Source organism: Sebastes fasciatus, chromosome 6, assembly GCF_043250625.1.
Source record: "Sebastes fasciatus isolate fSebFas1 chromosome 6, fSebFas1.pri, whole genome shotgun sequence".
NCBI classification, from domain to species: domain Eukaryota; kingdom Metazoa; phylum Chordata; class Actinopteri; order Perciformes; family Sebastidae; genus Sebastes; species Sebastes fasciatus.
The window spans coordinates 18,802,001-18,815,573 of NC_133800.1; positions in this window are offsets into that span (position 1 = coordinate 18,802,001).

Sequence of the window (13,573 nt, forward strand, 5' to 3'; positions counted from 1 at the left end):
CCAGAATGGGATGAGACATGGAACTGAGCTCAGAAATGCAACAAGCCCCAGAGGCACCGCCACTGAAAGCAGAGCTTTACTTCTCATTACGGTCCTCATAAAGAAGCTTTTGGATGCTACTGGCCTGGGGAGGTCTGTGAAGGATAATAAAAAAAAAAGACAGAAAAATGAAGAGGCAGATGGAAGAAAGAACATAACAAGACAAGTGAGTCTGGATTGGCCAGTCACAAGACAAACATAGCACACATTATATATATATATATATTAACATCAATTCTAAAAACCCATGCTGTAATTGCAGCACAACTCTGAGAGAAAAGTGTCACACAGAGCTGGATTATGAATTGATAAGCTGCCATTGTCGTGGAAAGTGAGATGAACAGCTGCAGTCAGTGCCTCGGGGCATTTCAACAGTGTTTTGGAACTTTGGACAGTGAAGGAAAAGGGCAGATAAAAATACTTCCTGTCTAGCTAGTAATGATAAAACCATACCTGCTGATCCGGGAGCTAACCTTCATCCCCTTTTGAAGACGAAAAGCCAAGAGGAACATCAAGAACTCCTAGCCGATTCAATCGTGCACAAAACACCGGGGAGTGGTTCTTTGCATTGTCTTGAACCATTATTTTTGATCTCTAAATCCCAAGGTGTGCCAGAAGAACAACTATATTTTATATAAAAAATGCAACACTACAAGACCTAAATCAAAGGTGCTGGGACAAATTCTGTGCTCCGATTACTGTAAATCTGCTGAGCAGGCACAGCAACTCTGCAGCTGGAATTCAGAGGCTGTGAGTGTTTACAGTGCGTGCGTGTCTTTGTGAGGGGTGGTAAGAACATTAGCTTGTAAAAAGCAGGGAATAAAGTTCTCTCTAATTAATTGCAGAGCAAGTTTTGCCCCCAAGCGAAAAACTATGCCTGCTCCTGTTTTAGAAAAGAAGATTGCTGCAGGTAAAAGTACAAGCTCCTCGCTGCAGGCCTTTAACAGACAAAATTAGATCTGTCTAAACAGCAGCATCAGGATCATTACAGTGCCAGAGAGGCTACTAGTTGTTTTTTATAAAAAAAAACACTTGTGTTTTTGCATTCACTTTCGAGAGTATAAGCACATTTTGTTTCACATGTAATGTTCTGAAAGATCAGAGGTGTAGTGTCCAACTCAGGGGCAGACTTCACCGTTAGGAACTGCCTGGGACACCAACTAAACGGGCCCCAAACAGCTACAGATTTATTATAGTGTTTAGATTATTAATTCATTTTGAAAAATATTGAATCGTGTTACTATTCTCACTCATTATACCCCGAAAGAAATTACAAAAGGCCCCCAAAGTGCTTAAAAATATGCAACTCAGCTGTATACTACTTACTGTGTACTTCTACTTCAGAGGAACATTGTAGTACTACATTTACCTGACAGAGAAATGTTACTGGTTACGTTGCAGATTCAGATTCGACTCACAAAATATAACTATTGAAATATGATGCATTAGATATTATTCATTAAACTATCCAGCATCATATTAGAACTGAAAGCTCCACCTTGAACAGACATTAAGTACATTTACAAATTTGAATGCAGGACTTTTACTGTGCGGTATTGGTGAAAAGTAAAGCAAGATGGCAATTGCCTGGAGCCCCCAAATCACTAAATCGACTCCTGGTCCAATTTTGGATTAAAGGAAGTCATTTTCTATTATTTGGGTCAGAAAATCTAATATCGGCAAATGGCAAGAGAAACAGAATAGCGGAAGAAAGATGATATTTCCAGCCTGTTTGTGCTGGAACACATGGGTTAAGCGCTGAAGATGAATATCCTTCCTCATCTAATGGCTCGTCCTAGATTTCCCCACCTGCAGTGCCCTTATTTTTCACTGTAGTGTCTAATCCACCATCGCTCTTCCACTTAACACAAAACAAAGCCTCCTGCAGTGTTACTCTGGGCAGCCCATGGGAGCTGCTCCACTGAGACCCAACTTCATCACTTGGGTAAGTAACACACTTTTTTACGACAGCCATTCCACGGAGCGGATTATGCCAAACAGATAGCAAACACTCACCTCTCGCCTCCGCACACTCTGCTGATTTATAATGCAATCTACTCCATGATCTAAATCTGTTTTGCATTATTCATGCTTGTGTGGGATAATTTGCTTGTTATCAAGCCACTGAATGATATAAAGAGCTTCATTAGGAAACTGGAGTAGCATAGAGCCGTTTTGTTTTTGATAAAGCCTACAAAAGCTGAAGTGATCAAACAAAATCTTGCTGCCAGATTGAAAAGTCAGTGTGTGAGTTTATTAACAGCTACTGTCATAATGTCACAACCAGCTGTGTAAACTGTGTCTCTTGGCATGCAGAGGTCTCTTGGTCATACAGTGCCCTCCTCCTACTTCCTGCTACTGCAGCTTGGTAAAAATATTAGGCAGCAATGCAAGGAAAGGGACACATTTAAGGAGTTTTTTTTTATTTTATTTGATTATACTTGCATACATTGCCTTCTAAATCACCAGTTGTTGCCATACTTTTTATGGCAAATCATACAAAATCATTGCAAAATCAAACTTTTTTTCCTTTGTATATATTTTTTCTTTTCACCTGGCCTTGTTAAAATCCAGCATGTCGAAAAGTAGTGTGTATATACAGTATAATACTGTATAAGTGGTAACTCTTCCCTTTGCCTCAAACTGGGCTTGCACGTTTGGTGAAGGTAACAAAATATGGAAATGAACAAATTAATGAATGGGCCATGCATGAAAACTAGAGCAGCATCGATTATTTGATTAGGTGTCAACTATTAAATTAATCGCCAACTACTTTGATAATTGATTAATCGGTTTGAGTATTTTTTAAGAAAAAAAGGTCAACATTCTCTTATTCCAGCTTCTTAAATGCGAATATTTTCTTGTTTCTTTACTCCAGAGAACTGAATATCTTTGAGTTGTGGATAAAACAAGACATTTTGAGGACGCAATCTCGATATTTTTCACCATTTTCTGACATTTTATAGACCAAACAACTAATCGATTAATCGAGAAAATAATCAACAGATTAATCGACAATGAAAATAATCAGTAATTGCAGCCCTAATGAAAAGTCATGTTTTAAGCTATTCTCGTTTATTTTGAAAAAGTCATGAATGAGTTTAAAGTTGATAGAAGTATGTCATTTGAGCTGTTAGGTCTGCTGAGGTCCCCAAACAGAACAGTATGGTCTAATGGTTTTGGTTTACTATCTTTGTCTCTTTAGCATCTATCTATTAATGATATTGTTAAAATAGCCCATTATGTTCTCTGAGGTACAATATTAGTAGACCAGATCTTCTTTTGGTAAAGAAGAATCACGTGAGAAGTATCAGAAAGAAAACAAATGAACTGCGGCCGTTATTGTCATATACAGTCGAAACTATGCTGAAGAATGAGTGTATGTTCACACACACACACACACACACACGCACACACGCACACACACACACACACACACACATTCCTCTATGTAGGCTTCCTACCAAATGGGCTGCATCAACAGCCACAGGGGAGCCAGATCAAGCAGAATTAAACAACATACATCCCCGTGTTGAACAGTGGGGGGTTATACAGGTGATAATAAAACACAGTCAGCCAGCCTAAGTAGCAGATTTGCTGAACACGGCACAGATCAATAAGGACATGGTGTGTTGCCAGGTTGTTACCCCCAAGAGATGTCCTATGTTGATGTGATCAACTGCTGTGACATTTACATCTCTATTTGTCACTGTCTCTCTCTCTCTCTACCTGACACATATGGAAACACATTCATTGTGTGCACACTCAAACATGACACTTAATTCTAATATCATTCCAAGCGCTGTGGGGAGACATTACTGTAAGGGAAGCAGTCATTGCATTCATTACCTCAGATTGTGGCATACTATGGTGTGCATGAGTGAGATGGTAAAAATAACAGCCTCAACGGGTGAATATGACCACTGTAAACCTGCACACACACACACAAACACACACTTACACACCTCTCTCCATAAAGTATGAAACACATACCCCCTGCAGAATAGAAAAATAGGCTTTGAGCTTGGATTCAAGGCCGAATCAGTTTATTTTTATTCCACAGCTGACTCAGTTTGTATCTGGACATCGCAGCATTGAGCCCCATTTACATTACCGGCTTGTTCGCCCGATTTATAGTAAGTCATAAACATGCCTGATGCTCTGAAAATTGATAATGAAGAAATCCTGCAGGGTGAGTGATGATGTTGCAAAGAAAATAAGGCAAATTAAAAGGACACTATGTTTTGAGCCTGGAGCTTTACAATCCCATCCAGACTCAGTCCCCACCATCCTGATCCATTCTTTATTGATGCACGCAGAACATATATCCTGAGGGTAGATATTTGAGTAGGACAGAGGGATCTTTGTTGTGTTTGAGGAATTGCTCGGCTATGCCTAACAAGCACATCATTTTAAAGACGCTGCCTCTAAAGACTGCCCTGTGAGAATTAAGCGAGGGCCTTGCCTCCTCACCACTGCCCTGATTTCTCATTTTGTCTCACAACAGTATTGATCCGAGCATGCTGTTATGGGGTTTAAGGAAGGATTCCACAGAAGATCGCTGATGGGATGTTGCTTTCGATACCACCTCTGCTGTGAATAATGCCAATAAAACGCCCAGAGGTGATCAATGGTAATGATTCTAGCAGTGGGAGAGCGCTATGCTTGTTTGATAAATGAGCCTCAGCTTGTTTTATGGGGATTATAGTGTCTGGGATCATGTTGACTATTGAAATAAAACAAGTGTAGTGTGAATACACAAAAAGTCATTTCTAATTTGAAATTTGAGGTAAAAAATATGTTTTATTGTGCAATGTTGCTGCGTATGAAGCTGAAGATGAAAATCCTCTCTGATTTATTCACATTTTCATCTGATATACATTTATTTTAGGGCTGTCAAAGTAAACGCGATAATAACGCATTAACCCAGATTCATTTTAACGCCACTAAATTCTTTAATGCGTTAATGCAACTTGTGGTTTTTAGGTTGTAGCGGGTTCAGTTTTAAAGCTGGAGTGAAGATACTGGCATCATATGAAACTAAAAAACCTAAGGAATCCATTGGTACCAAACCATACTAGCTTGATGAGGAAAAACTGGCATGGCCATTCTCAAAGAGGTCCCTTGACCTCTGACCTCAAGTTATGTGAATGAAAAATGGATTCTATGGGTACCCACGAATCTCCCCTTTACAGACATGCCCACTCCATGTAGTTTGGGGCAAGTCATAGACAAGTTGTTGTTGCCTGTTGGGTTTGAGTTTGCCATGTGATTTGAGCATATGTTTTATGCTAAATGCAGTACCCGTGAGGGTTTCTGGACAATATTTGCCATTGTTTTGAGTTGTTAATTGATTTCCAGTAAAAAATATATGCATACATTTGCATAAAGCAAGCGTATTTGCCCACTCCCATGTTGATAAGAGTATTAAATACTTGACAAATCTCCCTTTAAGATACATTGTAAACAGATAAAAAGTGTGTGATTAATTTGCTATTAATCACAATTAAATATTTTTATCGATTGACAGCCCTCATTTATTTATGTATATTCTGCAAAGTACAAAATATCTGAGAAGTGAAATGTGGTACATCAACACAGTATGTGCTTATACGCATGCTAGCAGTCCTACTGTAACTACACTTTGTGTTCACCATATGTGTACAAAAATAATGTTATGAGCATGACATATGTGTTAGAGAGGCACACAGGAACACAGACTGTTGTACCGTCTTCTCCGTGGGAGCACGCGGCGCGCTGCAGTGACAGTCGGCATTGAACATGTCTTTGGGGATGCTCCATTATTTACGGCGTGCCTTCCTGTGGCCCCGATGAGACATGACAGGAGCCACAGGAAGCTCATGAATTAAACAGAGGGGCCTAAAAGCACAAGGGGAGGGTACAGGGTGACGCGGAGGCCCGAGGAGACAGCAGAGCACCGGGGCTGCAGATTGCAACGCACATGTCGCGGCCTGAGGGGGCTGGAGGGAGGTGAGGCGAGGCGGAGGAGGAGAGGACACACAGGGACAGAGAGAGAGAGATGAGAGAGCAGAGGGAAAAAGATTTTGTTGAAGAAGAGATAGAGACAAGAGTATAGAAAACAGCAAAGAGGGCTAACAGAAATTCTCTCAGGAGGTTGTAATGAGACAGAGAGAGGAGTATGGCTAAAAGAGCACAACAGCAGTCTTAATTTAGCCAGAGAGACATTAATCCCTTACTGATGCATATAAAACACCGGAGTGAACATGATGTCATGCATTCAGTGGACGGTTAGTGGGGTGTGTGATGTCTCAGCTGTTGCTCAAATAGGCTGAGCAGTGAGTAGCTTCTGGTGTCAGCCTGCATGTCCGGATGGATGGGATAACCTCATATAGGCTGTGACTCATCACCTGATGCAGCAAACCAATACACAGTAGCTGCTGGCAATACCCTTCCTGTTTCAGTGAAGTGATAAAATTGGACTAATGGGTATTGAGGTCACAGACAGGGATGTTTAATTTTGATGGATGATGAATATACAATAGGTTTTTACACAGTGCTATGCATGTTTTATGTTTCTAATCATGCATTTGTCTCAGGATTAACCCATGATGCTGGATAATGCCATGCTTTTATGCCTCTCACACACACACCCTCACACACACTTGTGTGTTTTATGAGTCTGATATTTGTAAGTAACTTTTTACAGGAAGTGCCTCTAATAACAATCCGTTTCATTGGTCCCCGGGGAGCTGCTGTCCATCTCTCGTGGCAAACCCCAGACGGGAAAAGGAACCGCCCAGACCATCGGTGCCAGGGTGATATCATCTGATCATCAACCTCAAACATGGGCGCCGAGCCACACAGTGCATTTTCATATCGTGGAAGGTCTTCATCCTTCACTTTCCCCCTTTTATATTCAGGGACTTTTTTTCTGCAAATATTAATCCTTCCGAACAAGTGGAATTGGCTTGTCATATAAAATGGGAAGCTGTGAGCTTTATATATCTGAATGGGTGCCAAGTAAATTAGGCTTATTAACTTGAATCTGTAAAAATCTTTTTTTTTTAAAACATCAAGCTGAATGTAGCTTCTCTTATTGATGCAGTCCATTAGTTGTAATAGTAGTCTGTCTGTGGAGTATCAGTTGTCATTCTACTTGTGCTTGAGTGCTCTTAATTCCCTCCAGAGCCCATCTGGACAAGCATCTTTTCAAACAATATGACAAGGATGCAGGCATCACACATGCTGGACATTGACAGAGTCATGTCAGTTGTTCCTGAATTTACATTTATAGTCTCAAACATGATGAGTCTACTGCAGTACTACAATGGCATGTACGTGCATTTACATAAACAATTTTTCATGTAGATACAGCATGTAAAATAATAAAATAATCAGGTTTAAATAGGGGAGAGCAGGGTCAGTTGGGACACCAAATAACCTTCCATTACTCACAGACTACTGGAACAGTGATGAAAATAATTTGATCCTTAAACAAATACAGGTGTCTGCTAATAATTTAACAAGTTCTTTAGAGCCAAACCCAAATGCGAACGGCACAATTTTGTAAAATGTACCAGGAGTGTATTTTCCCATAATTCTGCCTCCCGGGACGGTTGGGACACCTTGTTCTGGCCTAAAAAAATATCATTTAAATTGAGAAAAAAATGCAGTCTAAATTTGAGCACCTTATATTTACAATGTCACATTTCTTTGAGAAAAGGAAAACATTTGTAAAATTATTAAATTTGTATAAATTACTGAGATATGGAATTTGGCAAAAAAGGATTTCTGATTGGCTGCCACTTGAATAAACATTCACTCAGTGACTTCACAATGGGTCTTATTCAATTAAGAAAAGCCTTTGTCTTGTTTTTGTTGATTTGATACACTTTGGACTCGTGTGCTAGCTACCAACACAAATTCAGACTGCTAACACTAGCATCAACTGATAGGCCTGAAAATAAGCTTCCCAATGATATATTTTTTTTATGTGGCATAACTAAAAACAGTATGGCTGAAGAAAAATAACGTGTGTGTGATACATAAAAAATGTGAGGTTGAAAGTGAAGAGGGTGTGGATGAGTGTGAGAACGGTGAATGGCATAAGCATGGTTGGCCCTGTCCCACCAGACACCACTCTCCCCTACATAAATGAATAGCAGAAGGCGTGTGATCTTTTTCCAAAACAGGAACTGACCCAATATTTAACACCAAACCTTGGTGCAAACACAGCTCTCTGATCGGTGATGTTGTTTTACTCTTACTCAGTCTCTATTGTCAAAGTCGTCCTTATCAAAAATCGAAAAGTTGTGCTTGCAAGACAGCTGCCTGTTTTTCTACCGCCATCCCTCTGTAAAAGTGTGACTGAGGGGGCCATGTGCTCTCTGCCCCCATACCCCCCACCCCCAATCTCACCACCGCTCTGCCCATATGTGCATTCGAGTGGCAGCTGCAAACTCCCCCGCTCGCCCTCAGAAAAAAAAAAGAAAGTGAAAAACAGCCCCCCTGCACCACAGCGAAAGTAGGAGAGCTTTTCTGGTCAGAGCGTGTCTGGCTGCCACTGTGAGTGTCAGGGAGAAACAAAAAAGGAAAGAGTCAAGGCTTCTGCTGTCTATTGTCGTAGAAAACAGTAAACCAGTAATTTGTAAGGGCTCTGTCATCTGCAGTATTCATCTATAGAGAAGGAAAGTCTCTCTTTTGTGTAATTTCACACTGTTTTTGTGATTAAGCCGATGCATTAATTGTGTGCACACAACCTGCAGTTCTCCACTAATAAAGCACCACATTGGCCTCCCCATCTGCCTCGTCCAACTCCCTCTGGGGACTGCAGGAGGTGTACAACAGCAGAGCCTGCTCAACACATTAGTAACTCACTGACACACGGAGGCCAGGCAGGCACATATTGCACATATTGAGGCGACGCCAGCGGAAGTCTCATACGGCACCAATTAGAATATTACAAGACAAGTGTGTGCAGACAGAAAAACAAATGCAAGAGTGTGCTGCACAAATGTGAAGCAGGCCTCATATCTGTCTCTTTCACGCTCTCTGTTTTACATACACCACAACACTCAATGAAATGTCACCTCATACACACACACACACACACACACACACACACACAGACACCAGATCTGTTCAGAGACAGACGGACCTGCTGCCTCCTGCAGCATAATAACCATCTTGTGCGAAGGAGGAACTGAAGTCATGTGAATTGTTAGTATACTAAACAGACCAGATGAAATGCCACAGAAAAAAAATATATATAAAAGTGGAACTAGCAACAGAAAGTAAAAGCACAACATGAAACTTAAATGAATTATACAAAACATATTCCCAAACAAAAAGTATAGATTATTAAAATAGATTTTAATGTATCAACAGCAAACACTACATCCTGGCACGATCGGAGACATATTCTCCGAAACATGCCCATTAGGAGTTATTTTTTCAGATGACAACTTAAGGATTCATGTCACATCTTGAATTCGCATTGATAATTCACACGTGATATTAAATTTTAAGCATCTGGCTGACATCGGACATGGCATGGGAAGGCTTCATAAATCCCATGAAAGTAATGTTGGAAAACGAGGCCTGCTACTCCCGAGGACCTTTGCTCACGCTATCCATCCATGTGTCACTCACTCCCCTTTTTAAACTTTTATGTTAATCCGGTGATTTATTCACACAAGTCCCAATGTGCCTGCAAGTGTCCTCTTCATGAGTTGAGGAAGAGAAGGGAGGCAGCAGGCTTGTGCACTGACCCTGGAACTTGGAACATAATATGTGTTAATGTGTGTACTTCACCTCAGACACTAAACCACTTTAGCACTTAAATGAGACACCAAGGGGTTACTGGGTTGAGACACATTATGAAGATTTTGCTAAAGAAGGTGTGTGTGTGTGTGTGTGTGTGTGTGGTCTGTGTGTGAGAGGGTTGACAGAAAGAGAGACTGAGAAAGGAAGTCTACGTGCAAGTATAGCTTGTCACACTTACAGTTTATATCTAATGTAGGACTTTTAACTTACATATCTAACCACACAGGATGAAAGATGTTCAAACATGGTTGCTGCAACAGCCTGCCCACTTCATTTTCTCATAAAAGGCAATGAGGACAGAAAAAAAATTAGGGCAGTCAAAGTTAACGTGATAATAATACATTATTGCTAATTCGTTTTAACGCTACTAATTCCTTTAACGCATCAACGTGACTTGCTTTTTTTTAGGATGTAACGGGCTGTAGTGGTTTTAAAACTAGAGTGAAGATACTGGTATCATATGAAACTAGAAAACATAAGGAATCAATTTGTACCAACCATGTCATACTAGGAAGGAGGTTAAATAACGCTCCAAACCTGTGCTCAATTTTGGCGAGGAAAAACTGTCATGGCCACTTTCAAATGAGTCCCTTGACCTCTGACCTCAAGATATGCGACTGAAAATGAGTTCTGTACCGACGAGTCTCCCCTTTACAGACATGCCAACTTTATGATAATCACATGCAGTTTTGGGGCAAGTCATAGTCAAGTCAGCACACTGACACACTGACAGCTGTTGTTGTCTGTTGGGCTTGAGTTTGCCATGTTATGATTTGAGAATATTTGTTATGCTAAATGCAGTACCTGTGAGGGTTTCTGGACAATATTTGTCATTGTTTTGTGTTGTTAATTGATTTCCAATAATAAATATATTCATACATTTGCATAAAGCAGCATATTTGCCCACTCCCATGTTGATAAGAGTATTAAATACTTGAAAAATCTCCCTTTAAGGTCCATTTTGAACAGATAAAAAATGTGTTATTAATTTGCAATTAATCAATTGACAGCCCTAAAAAAATAACTTGTTTCTCAAACTAACACAATCAAGAACCAATGACCACTCGCAATAGTTAATTCATTCACATTTACAAATATAAGCAAGGGAGCTTATTTTTAATTACATTAAAAGACACGATGCTACTGCCTCACATCACAAGCAACATGTCAGTGAATGCAAAACAAAAAACAAACGTCATTGTCTTCAAAGGCATAGGAGGGTGGTGATCTTCCCACGTGCTGCCTTTGAGGGCAATGAAGCATTATGATAATATGACAATTAATATGGATGAAGGCCCTCGGTCGACACCCAGTCAGGCTCCTGTGGTAGTACTCAGATCAGTGCCCATCCTCAAATCTGACAACGCAGTTATGGTGAAACAGAGCAGAACAGCCAGGCTGGCCTGCCATTCTCCTTCACACACTCTTCCTCCCCTTGGCAGCCTGTCAGCGCCGCTCCCCCCCCCCCCCCCCCATAACACACATGCAGAGATGCAGAGAGGAAGACAAAGACATGAGGGTGTTCACAGACAAAATCGCAGAATATACACATGCATTGAACTCTTGAGGTTGGACTTTGGACTTGGTTATTTAACCTCTACGGGTATGAAATCTCCTTTTTCATACTTGCACACGTCAGGGTCAATGGTTGAAGTCAAACAGAATGGCTACTCCACCTCTCAGCAGGTATGAAGCTGGCCCTCTCACATCGTCCGTCTGCCAGGGAAAGGTGATTAGCCACATCCTGCCTGCAATCTCATTACGCTCAATCTGGTAGGATCCGCAATGACACAGTCACACAGACAGAGGATGATCCCAGTCCTCCAGATTACACCACCATATAAGGCCAAATGAGGACTGGGGACTACTGGACCTAGCAGCAATGAAGCCTAAAGGGATGGCCATACAGTAAATGCAGTGGCAGTGAGACCACTTCAAGAGCCCACTCACACTGGAGTGCCCTACGTGCTAAAGTAGCATGCTTGAGTGTATGAGTGGCGCATGTTTGTTTGCGTGTTTACAACTGAGTATTTGTGCGTTTCAAGTGGAGTAGCTTTTATGGTTACATGTCAAGTCAATGTCAGCCTTCAGATTTCATAGTTCACTGACCTTCTGTGTCACTGCAGCGGAGAACATGGGCATCAGCTCCCCAAGTGACCCACGGGAATGCAAGGTGTGCTTCCTCCAGAGTGGCAAGTTTTTCACACCCTGGCCTGTCCACCTCTGTCACAACTCATGCAGGAGCCATTCGTCATGAGAGCTTTAAAATCCTAATCTATCTGTCTTGCGAGGACATCCCAATCACAGCACAACAAAAGAGAGAGAGAGAGAACAGAACGATGAGGGTTCATAATTTGAGAAAAAGACAGAAAACTCCAGGGAGCAATGAGAAAGTGAAGGGGACATCCAGACATCCTGTTTTACAGTGCCAGTTGCTCTAAGGCGGATCAGTGTGGAGGTGGAATGGTGATGGCAGCTGCACCGCGGGCATGAGCTGGTGAGTGGAGACCAACAGCGGCCCACTGCTGTAGCTGCTCAACACGATGTAAGCTCTCTCAGGTCAAGTTTAGCCCGTGGCTGACTTACTGGAGCTTTCAAATCAACTTTCCAGCCTGCAAACGGCTGTTTAAACAGGTATTTAAAGCATACACAAATCAGAATTTACATAATAGAGCCACCTCAATGTGCACTTACTTGATGCCATTAGGTTGGTGTATGTCCACTGAGTTTGCTGATGTTTCCCTTAACATTCTCTTTCACTAATTTAAAAAAGGACTGATGTGTAGGAAATATGTTGTGTGGCAATTTTATTTATGATATATAAATAAAAATGTGAAAACCTTTAAATGTGCCAAAGAGACGCCACTTGAAGCTGCTAAAACCTTCTGGTTAATATTGCCTCTGATTGCCCCTCATTGTATGTTTATGCATGTGCAGGTCCACTATAAATACAGATCACACATGATCACATGTGAATGTTAGGTGACAAGTGCACCAACACTTTAAAACCATGTCTTTTATCTTCTGTGGCGATGCTCTGCCAGGCCAGACATCTCCACTCCTTGCTTGTCTCAGGGGTTATTTTTGTCTTCAGTCTGGTCTCCAGTTATATTGTGGACATTATCTGACTTGGCCAGTCATGCATTTGGCTAAAACTAGACAATGTATACAAATATGCATTGTTCTCCCAATATGAAGGTAAACACCACAAACAATTGAATAGCTATCACTGCCCTAATACTTTCTGACTGCATTGAGAGAAGCCACTCTGTATCTGTGCCAGTCTAACAGAATAGACCGAAAGTTAATTTGAAATGGAGTACTCAGTCCAGCTAAAATTGTCCCAAAGATAGACTTTCTGTCACAAAGCCAGAGCTATATTCAGATTTTCTTCAGCAGTGCATCAAAGTGGTAATTAAAAACTCTCACTAGATCATATGCATATTTCATTTAGTCATCAGTAGTCAGACATAAAAAAATGATTATGATGTAAACTGCCAGGCCAGAAAGACTGAATGATGTCAATCCAGTACACTGACAAGCTTTACCCAGCAAACATGCCCGTGCGGGCCCACTGTGGGAAAGTGTGGGTTTACTGTGGGCAGTGTGTGCAGGGGCAAACCCACACTAATCCCATGTGGGCCCCCCGTGGGTTGGCCCATTTCTGTGGGCTAGCCCACTGTGGGCTAGCCCACAGAAAACCCACACGGGCCCCATCTGGGTTAAC